This window comes from Pelodiscus sinensis, chromosome 8 (genome assembly GCF_049634645.1).
Source record: "Pelodiscus sinensis isolate JC-2024 chromosome 8, ASM4963464v1, whole genome shotgun sequence".
Taxonomy (NCBI): Eukaryota; Metazoa; Chordata; order Testudines; family Trionychidae; genus Pelodiscus; species Pelodiscus sinensis.
The window spans coordinates 64,980,508-64,993,705 of record NC_134718.1 but is presented as its reverse complement, the minus strand read 5'-3'; positions in this window follow the sequence as shown (position 1 = coordinate 64,993,705).

Genomic DNA, 13,198 nt, shown 5'->3' with positions numbered 1-13,198 from the left:
GTACGTCTACACTACAGCGTTAATTTGCGTTAACTTAATTCAAAATAGTTAATTCGAATTAAGCTAAATCGAATTAACGCATCTACACACAAAACCTATTTTGAAATAGCGCATCCACACTGAGTGGACCCTGAACCGAAGTTAAGGCTGACCGGAACCAATGCCGGCAGGGCATCAGGTTAGGACTTAGTGTGTGGGGCTGCTGCCTGAGGCTAACCGAGTTCCATGCTTAAAGTACCCTACCCAACCCTGGACAGACAGTTATGGGTTCCCTGCTTGCTTGTCTACCTCGATGAGGGACAGCAAAGCAGTCCTGTCTTGGAGTGTTTGAGTTCCCGCACTCGGGACACCACAGCACTCAGCTACGTGGAGCCAGAGCTGCCCCTGGGCACACCGGTGTGTCTCGTGGGGTCGTTGTCATCAGCCTGGCTGCACTTGCTGCAGGCTGCCATCCAGGGGGTCCATCAGGGGGCTGTCAGGATCCAGGAGGCCCTGCAGAAGAGCGTCCACCCCGAGGAGCCTTCAGAGCCCCCCCCGGTCCTCCCCATCGGGGGCTTGTGCCCCATTCCTCCCTCATATCCTTCCACTTACCCCTCCTGAGCCCCCCTTCCTGATGTCAAACGTAAGCCATGTATGTTCAAAAATAGAAACTGGGTTTATTGAACAAAATGGGGGGATGAGCCTCTGGGGAGACTGGGAAATGGAGGTGAGAGAGGGGTAGAGAGAGGGTGGGAGAGGGTAGGGGGAAACCTGGGAGGAGAGAGCTGGAAGGGGGGAGCAAGGGGAAGAAGGGTGAGGGGAAGCTCAGGGCCCAGGGTTTGGGGTCTAGCCAGACCAACTTTATTTTCATGCAAACCTGCTCCTGGGTTCGCATGTGGCTTTTGGTAGCCAGGCTGGTGGCTATCCTGTCATAGACGGCTGCATTCCTCCATCTAGTGCGGAGATCATGGATGTTGGGGGCATCCCTCCCAAACCTGAATAAGGTCCATGATCTCCACCCTGGACCAGGAAGGCACCCGCCTTCTTCAGCCCCTGTCAGGCTCCTGGGAGTTGGCAGACCGCTCCTGGGGAGCGATGGAGGGCTGGCTGCCAATGACTTGCTTGCTCATGTTTTGGGGCCACTAGGTCAAGGGCACTGGTGGCTACTGCTGGCCCTGGGCTGGCAGGCTTGGAGCTGGCACAGGCACTGTGGCCAGGGACTACCCCTTTAATGGTTCTAGGGCTGGGGGAGAGGAGAGTAAATTTTCCTGGTTGTGCCCAGAGTGGCCACCAGGGCTCTCTGGAAAAGGCTGGAGGCCCCTATTTCAAATTAAGTGTCTACACAGCACTTAATTCGAAATAGCTATTTCGAATTAGGCATTACTCCTCGTAGAATGACGTTTACCAAATTCGAATTGAGCACTCTGCTATTTCAAATTAATTTGGAAATAGCAGTTTGAATGTATAGATGCTATTAAAGTTAATTCGAAATAATGGCTGTTATTTTGAATTAACTTTGCAGTGTAGACATATCCTAACAGAGCCAGGAGTAGAACCCAGTTTGCTGACTCCCTGCCGTAGGCCACGCTGCAGCCATTTGGGCGTCATTTATCCACTGACCCTGTGATACCCAGCTTGAAAAGTGTTGGGGGGTTATCAAGAGCAAAACTGGAATCCATTGAGACAACAGATTAATCTGGCTCTGAGTGCCTAATTGCTGTCTATGCTACTTGTTCTCTAAGGAAAGTATCTGTCTCCATGTTGAAAGAAAGGAAGCATGACTTCTCTGAAGAAGGCTGACCCTCCCTTCCCCCCCCATTAAGCCTAAATTGGATACAACCCCGCTCTGCTGATTGGAGACTGAGGTTGCCCTGCTTGAACAAGGATGTGCTGGTAAGGGTCTATCCAGGGATTTAAAATGAGCATTTAGTGCTTATCGTTCCTATTGTTGCTGCGTTTGGGAGAAAAAACGGTCTATACAATTATGACTGGTGTGGAAAAAGTGAATAAGGAAAAGTTATTTACGTATTTGCGCAAAATAATAACTAAGGGTCACCAAATGAAATGAATAGGTAACAGGTTTAAAACAAATAGAAGGACGTTTTTCTTCACTTAGCGCACAGTCAATCTGGGGAACTCCTTGCCAGAGGGTGTGGTGAAGGGCAGGACTTTAACAGGGCTCAAAAAAGAGCTAGATAGATTCATGGAGGTTAGGTCCATCAGAGGTTATTAGCCATTGTAGGGTAGGAATGGTGTCCCTAGCCTCTGTTTCTCCAAAGGTGGGTGATGGGAAGGATCACGTGAGTATTACCTGTTTTGTCCCCTCCCTCTGGTGCATCTGGCATTGGCCACTGTCGGCAGACAGGATACTGGGCTGGATGGACCATTGGTCTGACCCAGTATGGCCATTCTTATGTAAAAAGGAGTGGGGGTTAATCCCATAAGGCCATGCAGCAGCCCACCTCGTGTCTGAAGCTGAAGTTGCTCATCATAGATCAAAAAAGTGGGTGTTGAATGCTGGCAGGTTTCCTTTCGATGGAATGAATGCAACGCCCCAAGCCCTGTGTGGTGGTGATGTACTTTTTACTTGAGTTCCCTTTTTTCCTGTGGGTCCCAGGCCTGCTCCTGCTCCCAGTGAGGGCCATAGAAAAACGGCCACTGACTTCATGGAAGCAGGCTCAGACTCTCCCCTTTCCCTTCCTTTCTGCTCCAGACTTGCATATGGAGCAGAAGGCGTTTCCGCCCCTGCAATCTGCCACTGGTCTGGTTCAGTCATTGGTGAAAGAGATGTCACCACTCCACGACTGCAAGAATCGAATGCATCTGAAAGGCATAGGCTGTCAAACCGCACTACAGTGGGGAGCCAGGAAATTGCACATGATGCTGGAACGACTGTCCAGCTACCCAAGGGTTATTTGGATTGGGGCGGGGGGAGAGGGAGTCTATGTTTCGACATCTTCTTGGAGTACAACCATCCCTCACCCAAACGCACGTGCTGTATCAGTGCTGAGGATGATTATTCTCTTCCAGTATGTTATGCTGCACTCTCGGGAGGTCTTTGAGAACTGTAGCTCAAAGGAAACTAGGGATGTAAAAGTTACCCTGTTACCCGGTAAGCATTAGGCTTACCGGAATGTTTGCTGGGTGACTGGTTAGAAAGCCAAGTACGGCAGGCTGGAGCAGCCCTGGCTGAGTCCAGCCGACCATGTCGGGGTGGCAGGTGGGGCCGTGGCTATGTAGGGCTGGTGGGACCCATAGCTGATCTAACTTGGCCCATGCAGGCTGGCAGGACCCCAGCCCAAGTCTCGCCTGCCACCAATGGTTAACCAGTTAAACGTTATAATTGTAGTCATTTAACCGGTTAACTATTTAAATGGTTATTTACATCCGTAAAAGAAATATTCTCAGGGTATGATTCATGTATTCAGCAAAATGGGGTGGGTTGGAGGGGGCGTTGGGTGTTTTATCAGCAACTTTTTGAAACGCTGAGCCCCAAATCTGTTCCTAGACACAATGGTTTTCCTTGTGTGCACTCTTAGGGCTTGTCTAGACTATGGGGGAAATTCAAAAGAGGATATACAAATTCCACGGGAATTTGGACACCGCTTTTTCAGATAATCCTTCCCCCCTTTGTCGAAAAGCTGCTTTTCCTCAAAAAATGAGGTTTACGCGGCTTTTCGACAAAGGGAGGTTTCAAAAATGAGATCAGAAGACGATATGCAAATTCCTTCTGAATTTGCATATCCTCTTTCGAATCTTCCCTGTAGTCTAGACATAGCCTATGAGAGAGGCACCAGACACATCAGTGTTGCTGAGGTCTTGTGCTTGGTGGGCTAATTGGTGTCGGGGTATATTTCTTACGTGTGCATGGAAACCATCATATTGATTTTGGAAACAAACAATCTACATCATAATTGAGTGCCATCCTCCAGCCCCCAAGAGCCATCTTTCAAACAGTTCAGGCAGGCTCTGTTGATATTTCTCTTGGGCGTTTTACCGCAGAGAGGTGGCTGCATGTTTGGGTAAAATTCATGTGTGATGCAAACCAGCTCCAGGGATTGAGGATGAGGATTTGTATTAGCACAGCAACTGGGAGCCTCACTCACAGAGCTGGATGCCACTGTGCTACACAAAAAGTCCCTGCCCCAAAGAGCTTACAGTTTAATTATAAAACAAGATGGAGCTGAGAATGTAGCTTGATGGGAACTGCTGATCACTGCAGAACCTCTGCACTGGGGTGAATTTCAAATCTATGTCACCAAAAAGATTAACCAAAGAAATGGACTGATGTACCGTCATGGAAGTTAATAGTGGGGGGACTTCTAGATATAGAAGCCACTATTCCTACCATCTGTTTTGCTGGGGTAAGACAAAGAAGCGACTCAATATTTTTCACAGTCAGGAGACATTTATTTTCCATGAGCTTTGTAAATCTCATTTTTCACTTAGTGTATGGAATTTTAAAAAGTTAAAGCTGAAGCAATTGCTGACTCGATAAACCAGTGCCGCAGGGTTCTCAGCGGAATGGAAAGAAAGAAAACGAAAGAAAGACTCTTTAGCCATCTACTAGGTTTATTAGACCATATAAGGATGTGAGGGGGATTCACAGTGAAAATAACAGCACGGGCCATTTGTACAATCATGAGAACAAATAGCAGTAAACAAAATGCTGGCATATGTGTGTGACAACAGTGTCCAGCGGAGATGCAGCACCGTTATGTTTCGCACACCAATGTGAATTCTCTATCCGAGAGTGGACAAGCTCAGATGCCTTTCTTGAAGACATAGCTTAGTAAAACCCAAGTTGGTGGGCTCAGTGTAGGAGTAATTAGACATTATGCAAGTCGGACTGATGTTTAGATGGTCCCTGCCGGTCTTAACAATCTATGACTAGTATTCTGAGGCTATGTCGACATTCCGAGTTTTCTCGGCAAAAAATATGATCACGAGGAATTCATTTGCATGAGTCACAATCTCATTTGCATATTTTCTGCCAAGCTGTTTTTTCACTAGGGGTTTTTGTGCAAAAACAAGCAGTGTGGACATTTTCTTGTTGCACAAAAAACCCTTTTTCCTCAAGATCCTTATGCCTCAAAAAAGGAGGTATACGGATCTTGCGGACAAAGGGGTTTTTGTGCAAAAGAAAAACATCCACACGGCTTGTTTTTGCACAAAAACCACAGCGCAAAAATGAATTGGCAGAAAATATGCAAATGAGATAGTGATTCATGCAAATGAGCCCCTCATTTGCATAGTTTTTTTGCCAAGAAAACTCATAGTGTAGACGTAGCCTCAGGTTCAGAGAGGAGTCTGGGCTCTGAGACCCCACGCCAGGGAGGGTTTGGGATCTACACTGTTTTTAGCCCTACAACCTAACCTTCATGAGCCCAAGTCAGCTTGATGTGGTCTCTGTAGCTCCGTACTATGGGTGTTATCTTTGTGTCGGCACTGTGAAAAACAACAAGGACAGCCGGCATTATAAAAATCTAGCTAGGCAGCTGCATGTTACTTTTTAAGATGTTCTTGTTGCACCAGGTTCAATGTAGTTCAGATTGATGGAATGTGCACATGTAACCAGCCCAGCTCTACCAAGGTGATGTGGAAGCTGCTAGGGGATTAGGTGTAACTGTCTTCCTACCTAAAGATTAAGTGTTTTATGGCTTTTATTCTGGCCTTAGCTCAGGAGCCAATTCCACCCCAAAGCACATGTTCCTATTTTTACACCCACCTTGCTAGATCTGCCATTTGCTCGAAGTTGGCATCCATTTTAATTTTAATTTTTTTTTATATGAACTGAAAAATAAAACACATGAAACCACCATGTCTCCCCCTGCTTGAGAAAGAAATGTTGCCTGTTGGATGAGTTCACCAGATGTGAAAACACTGCAAGGATTTCACAGGGCTATTCGCTTTGGCGCTTGCGTGTCCAACACCTTTTCCTCACGTGTGAGGGGCTAGCGTGTTGCCATATCCTTTGGCTTACCCCTTTGGAGGAGACCCAACGGTGCCATAGAACGGTGCTACACAGTAAAGACTGAAGACTGTGGCACATTTCTGAAACATGGTTAATAACACATTTTGGTGACATCTGGGCAAGCGAGCACAACCAGGGTTAGACACATGATCCTCTGTGTAGCGTACAAGGGCCATTCATCTCACTGGGTCTTTTACAACACATGGCTGTGTGTGTTATGTCTTGCTTGGCTGCTCTTTGAGGACCCCTGTGCTATATATTTATCTGGTAGGCATGTGCATGGCAGAAAAGCTTTAACATTATGGCAGTCTTACTTGCAACAAGCTTATTTGTAGCTGCTGGGAGGTTGGCAAGCACTCTGTGTTATCCTCCTAAGAAAACATTTCATTTGCTATCTTATTTTACCTTCCCTTTTGAATAGGCAGCTGCTTTTTATTTGGCTCCAGCTACACCTTTTTTAATCTGTTTCTCTTTTCTTTCTTTTTTTTATCCTCTCCGTCAAACTTATATAATGGCACATTATACAAAATAGCTAAGCAGGTGGTATTTTTAAAGACAGTGAGTGAGCAGTTTTTTGGCCTAAATTTGGAATTGAAGCAGATGGATTTAAGACTCCATGTTTTCCTATGAATAGTAACCGTTGTTCTCCTCTGCCTTAAACACCAGTTTCAAGACCACCTCCAGCAACCAATCAGCACTCTGTTATTTAATTATAACAAAATTCTTAGCTCTGTCTGCTGCTGCATGGGCAAGTGGGGGGCACTGGATCAACTTCTGGAGCCAGGCAGCCTTGCCAACAATAATTTTCCTTTTCCCAGAGGGCTAAGGAGGCCTGAAGCAGGTTCCAAGTTCCTCCTAAGCTGGCTGTTCAGTTTGGGCTCCCTGACAGAGGGCTTGAAAAGGGTTATAGAAAGGCAGATAAATGCACTTCTTGTTGCAAGCTTCCCTGACAAGCCAGGCTTCAAAAACAGTGATCTCATTCCTGCCTCATTATTAGTGGTGCCAGATTTTTTCCATTAACAGGTAATTGAGTAGAAACTCAAATAAGCTAAGTTTGTTTTATCCAGTGCGTTTTCTTGCTTGCACGCGCAAGAAAAACACTTTAGAGAGGAGTTTGCTTATAATGTTCAAGAAAATATATTTACATCTTCTTAGAGATTTGTCTCTGAGTGTAATTAACTGGCTGGTCTTTTTTGTTGTTGTTTTGATTTTAAAACACAGACAGTGGTGCATTGGGGTTGGTTTGTTGTTGTTGTTGTAGTGGTTTGAATTCCTCTCAAACAACAGGGTTGAACTTCCTTGTTCCCTTGACATGGGCTACTCTGCTTTTGAAAGATTCATATGTATACACATTAGTGTTATGTAATTGACTTCTTTCATGGTCCCCGAGGGGAAGCAAAAGCAGGAGCCAATTAGATCACAATATGGCATACAACTTTCAGGCACACAAAGAGCTTTCCAATCCTGAATGAGGTGCTGGGGGTCAGGGTGACTGGAGGAATTGGGTTGTTTCTAACTGTCCCATAAAAACAGGAAAATACGGTTGATTCTCCAGGCGGCTTGCGTAATGTAGATGATGTTGCAGAAGAGGATTTTGTTTGTTGCTAATTGATCTGGAGTATGTGGGAAGAAAGTGGAAAGGACTAGCTCTTAGGGTTGCCAGATGCTTTAACCAAAATACCGAACCCCCCCCCCCCCAAAAAAAAACCATCGGGGAAAAAATTCTGTTGAAAAAAAAAAAAGAGGGCGAGACAAAAGTTGTTGAGCAAAAAATAAACCCAGAATAGCCCCTTTAAGAAATGCTGGCAGTCATCTGGTTTTCCTGCTTTGAGCCAGACAGCTCCCTTGTGGAACTAGGTAAGTGGGGGAGGGAGAGGGAGGGGGAAAGGTTGGCCAGGTTACTGAGTGTGTCATAGGGTTGCCAGATGTTTGGTATTGACCCGGACAGTTTGGTATTTTCACCTCCTGGCAGGGAGAAAAAAATCAGACAATACCAGACATTGTAGGTGTCCGGTATTTTCTGAATTTTTTTTACCTGACAGCAGGCGAAAATACTGGACTGTCCGAGTCAATACCGGACACCTGGCAACCCTACTACTCTATGTGCAGTTTTTGAACCGATTTTTGCTGTGTCGACTAGGAGTTTGACCGAGATGGTTAAATCAGACTTCCCTTAGTGTGGACACTGTTATAGTGGCATAAAATTGCTTCTCTGGGGTTATGTCTACTTGTAACTCCAGAGCAGCTTCTTGTGCAAGAACTGTTTTGTGGAAGAGTTCTTACGCAAAAAGTCTTCCACAAGAGCGTGTCTACACTGGCCTGTGCTTTTGCGCAAGAGCGTCTGTGGCAGTGTGACACTCTCTTGCGCAAGAAAGCTCTGATGGCCATTTTAGTCATAGAGGTTTCTTGCACAAGAAATTCATGTTGCCTGTCTACACTGCCCTCTTGCACAAGAGCTCTTGCGCAAGAGGGCTTATTCCTTGTGGGGAGAGGAATAACTCTTCTGGAAGAAGCCCTGTTTTCCGACACTAGACTGTAAATTGATTTGCGCAAGAATGCGCGTGCAGTGTAGACACCCAGCAAGTTTTTGCGCAAGAACAGCTGTTCTTGCGCAAGAAGCTGCCAGTGTAAACATAGCCAAGGAGCAAACTGTGTCCACGCTAGAGGCTGTACTGCTTGAAGAAGATACATTTCATTTAAACCAATATAGTTACTGGCAGTATGAACATGGCTGGGATCAGCCAGGCCTAAGAACCATTACAGAATATCAAAACGGCCTGCTTTCATGGCCCTTCAGCTAAGACCTCCTTCTCTTCCTTTCAACAGTTCCAGGCAGTAGCCTCTGCCTTTTTAGGCATATCATGTATCCTGAATGGTAAAGGTGGACACTTGCAGCTCCAGCAAAATCCTGAAGTTCCTACAAACCAGGCTGTATGTGCATCCTGGAGAGAAATTGATTTCAAAATCCTTTGCTTATCCTCACCATGCTGTGCTCTGCTACTCCCTGATCCTCTAGCGTTTCATTCTCAGACGGATGGGTTTGGGGCCACTGTTTAAAATGAGTGATGAGTTCTCTGACCTTGCCGTTCCCAGCACCACTGCTCCCAGGAGCAGCACCATATTCTCTATCTGTGTTAGGGGTGTAATACTGCCAGCCATCCCCGGAGGAGTTCAGCATCTTCCATCAGTCTTCCCTGTGGGAAGAGCGCATGGGCAGCCACCCAGGAAAAAGTCAAATACCACCCAATTGATTAGCAGTGGATGCAGCCAGTAGCATGTGTTTCTATTAGTGGTGCACATCTGCACATGCCTCGGTTCACATAACTAAATTTATTCCTCACCCAGATGGAAAAAAAGAGAGGTAACAATGCCTTCTGCCCAAAAATAGATTACCTAGGGCAAAATCTTGATATGACCGGATACGGAAGAAGAATTAGGAGGGAAAGATCTTGAGCCCCACTCTGAGTCCTTCACAATGTATAGGGACTGGAGTAGGTCGTAAAGGGCTGCTAAAAGCCCATGTGTCTGTCCCAGAAAACATTCTCCCAGGACAGACACTGGGAAGAGCATCTTCAGGGTTGATCCCAAGTCCTGGAAGAGGGAGTGTCAAGGGGAAAGTAGGTTGCAGGACGTCACGATGCTGATTACAAGCAGTGTGGGGAGACTGCAGTCACTTAAACAGGCCTCCTCAGACCTCTCTAAATTAAATTATGCCCATGGCGGCAGATCAGCCAGAGAACAGGGTAGCGCAAAGATGTCTCCAACTTACCTTAGTCTCCCTTCCTCTGGGCTCTACAAGAGGCCAATTACAAATTCTCTGAGTCGGTTTCAGCACAAACAGGGCCTTCAAAGAGCCTGCAACCATTTTATTTCCATTCCCAAAAAAGAAAAGCGACAACTCACATTTTAGGGCCCAGTCTCTTAATGTTTCAACCAGGAATTTTAATACTTAGTCAATTTTAATACTTAGTCAAATACCCGGGCTGTTAGCTGCTAGAGACTGAGCCACAATTGCTGCCATTTGCATATTAACTCAGGCTTTAATCTGACACCTCTCTCTTTTTGTAATGTGGAATCAGCTTGCTTACATTGTGGGGAGATCATTCAGAGACTCTTCTGGCACAAAGGCTGCTGCGGAAACGTCTGCAGCTGGGTTTGGTCCTGAGCTTGTATTCCTTGTACAAAGAAGCCATTGGCTTGACTGACCTGACTAGAGGGTCAGGACCCAACATCTATGTATCAGCTATATCACGTATGCCAGAGCTATTCAATAGGTGGCCCGTGGGCCCGTTTGTTTGCAGCCTACAATGCGGTTTGGGTTTGCGTGGGACTCAACACGTGGCTGGCAGGTGGGAGCAAAACAAAAGAGTTGTCAATATAATGGTCTTCTGTTGATATGTGTTTCAGTAATTAAATTCCTGGACTGTCATTGCTCATTAAAAGTGCTGTCATATGGCTGGAAATGGGGTAAATATTGCATTTCATTAATATCAGCAGAACTGACATAAAGGGGGATCTGTGTGTTGAGTAGTTTTGCCTTAATCTTTGTATTCACGCCCATCAGTGTGAAAGAAGCTATTTGTATATATTTACATATGTATTTGCATATATATGCAACCACACTTAAGTTGCGGCCCTCGGCATGTGCTGTGAGTATCATTGTGGCCCCCGAGGCTTCCAAAGTTGCGTAGCCCTAATGTATGCTATGGGGTAAGCAGTGGCCCCCAATGTGGTGCCCGTGGGTGCCATGGCACCCGCCAAACCATTTCTGTGCGCTCACCAAGTGATCGGGGCCGGCCCCGCCCCCAGGTGCGCAGTGCATGGGCAGAGCCAGCCCCTGGGCGCATTGGCGGCGCCGGCCCCGGGCACGCAACACATGGTCAGTGTCGGCCCCAGGCACGCGGCAGTAAGGCGGCCCCACCCCCGGGTGCGTGGTGCGGGATCTATGCCGGGCCCGGCCCCGGGAGTGCGGCTTATTGGTGGTGCCAGCCCAGGTGCGCGGCACAGGGGTGGCGCCGGCCCCGGGTGAGCGGCACAAGGCCTATGCCGGCCCCAGGCTTGCAGCGTATGGGCGGCGCTGACACGGGCACGCGGCATAGGGGCAGCGCTGGTCCCGGGCGCGTGGCACAGGTGTGGGATCTGGGCACGCAGTGCATGGGTGGTGGCAGGACATGGGCTGTTCTGGCCCCGGGCACGCAGCATATGGGTGGCCCCGTCCCCGGGCGCCCGGCAGCCCCAAAAGGTTGGGGACAACTGGGGTAGAGAAACATGCTCTGTGATGATCAGAGAATGGGGATTGTGTCCATTTGTCTATATTGGCTTCTAAGCCAATTGATGATGGGGAGTCAGGATGTTTGGTTTTTAAACAACAGACATTGGTGCTAAAAAGCACAGACGTCGTCTGCATTCTCCTGATGAGAGTCAGCAACCTGGGTTCTGTTACTGAAATAGCATAAGACTGAAGGCAAATCTATCCTCTATATATTTGTAAAATGGGTCTGGCAATAGAGCAGTTGTGAGACTTGCTGTGGTGGGGCAGCTGCCCCGCACAGGGAGAAGGGGTTAAAAACAGTACCAAGGAGGCTGCACCAAACCCATGAATCAGGAAAGGGCTTCTTGAGCCCACCATAGGGGGAAGGTTTGCTGGAGCAGCCAACCAATCAGGGCCAGAGAGGGCCATATATCAAGGGCTGCTCAGCAGAGCAGAGGGAAGTCTCTCCCTGGAAGCAAGAGAGGAGGACTAGCTGCCGGGGGAAGGGCCATACACAAAGCAGAATCCAAGGGTAAGCTGTTAGCTGACCACTGCCAGGCTGAGAGGATGCTGGGTCTATGGGAGAAGTGGCCCAGGGAAAATAGGGAGGAGGTTGGAGGAGATGCAGTATATGGCTGCTGACTGACTCAGGAACCCTCCCTTTGCTTGGACCCCATTTGCCGATGAGGAAAGTGGCCAGTATCCAGATTGCAGTTTGTCCTTGAGGCAAGGGGATGGACCTTGGACTGTAGTTGGCCGCTGAGACAAGTGGCAGGACTAAGAACTGCCAGGCCTCTAGAAGTGGAGAGAGAATGGAGCGGAGCACAGCCACAGGGCTGTGTCCAGATGAGAACACCGTGGTCTGGGCAGTGATGCGGGTATGGAACAGAAGTGACAATGGCAAGACTGCCTGAGAAGGCCACACCATTGAATGAAATCTAATTCTCAGAACAACCAGCAGGAGGTGCCAGGCATTTGACTAGCCCTAGACCAGGCCTGCAATCTAAAGATGTATATTTCTCCACAGCACAGATATGGCGTAGCATGAGTTTTATCACATTACTTCATCTCCTTAGCGCTGTAACCTTGACTCAAAGAAACCATCTTTGGAGTTCAGTCTCCAAGCCCATGCAGTACTTGGCTTCTTGGCCAAGAAGAGAGCCAATGAGCGGAATAGGTAGTGTGTGTTCTCCTATGCTTAGAACATAAGAACATAAGAATGACCAGACTGGGTCAGACCAAAGGTCCATCTAGCCCAGTAGCCTGTCTGCCAACAGTGGCCAGCACCAGGTGACCCAGAGAGGGTGGACTGAAGACAATGATCAAGCGATTTGTCTCCTGCCATCCCTCTCCAGCCTCTGACAAACAGAGGCCAGAGACACCAATTCTATCCCCTGGCTAATAGCCTTTTATGGACCTAAGCTCCATGAAATTCTCTAGCTTCTCTTTAAACTCTGTTATAGTCCTAGCCTTCACAGCCTCCTCTGGCAAGGAGTTCCACAGGTTGACTACACGCTGTGTGAAGAAGAACTTTCTTTTTTAGTTTTAAACCTGCTACCCATTAATTTCAGTTGATGTCCTCTGGTTCCTCTATTATGGGAACTAATAAATAACTTTTCTTTATCCGCCCTTTCCACACCACTCATGATTTTATCAGCCTCTATCATATCCCCCCTCAGTGTCCTCTTTTCTAAACTGAAAAATCCCAGTCGCTTTAACCTCTCCTCATATGGGACCGGTTCCAAACCCCTAATCATTTTAGTTGCCCTTTTCTGCTTGTCAAGCTTTGGCCTGTCTTCCATGTAGTTCCCTATGCCCAAAACCCTTCCTGTGACTCATGATATTTCCTTTTACTCCTCTTTTGTACTGGTTTTCTCCCAATGCCTGAAAATACACTCCATCATAAAGGCCTATAAGCATGGGCACCTACTCTGTGGGTACTCCATGGCTGGAGCACCCCCAGAGAAAACTTAGCAATTTCTCAACACCCACCG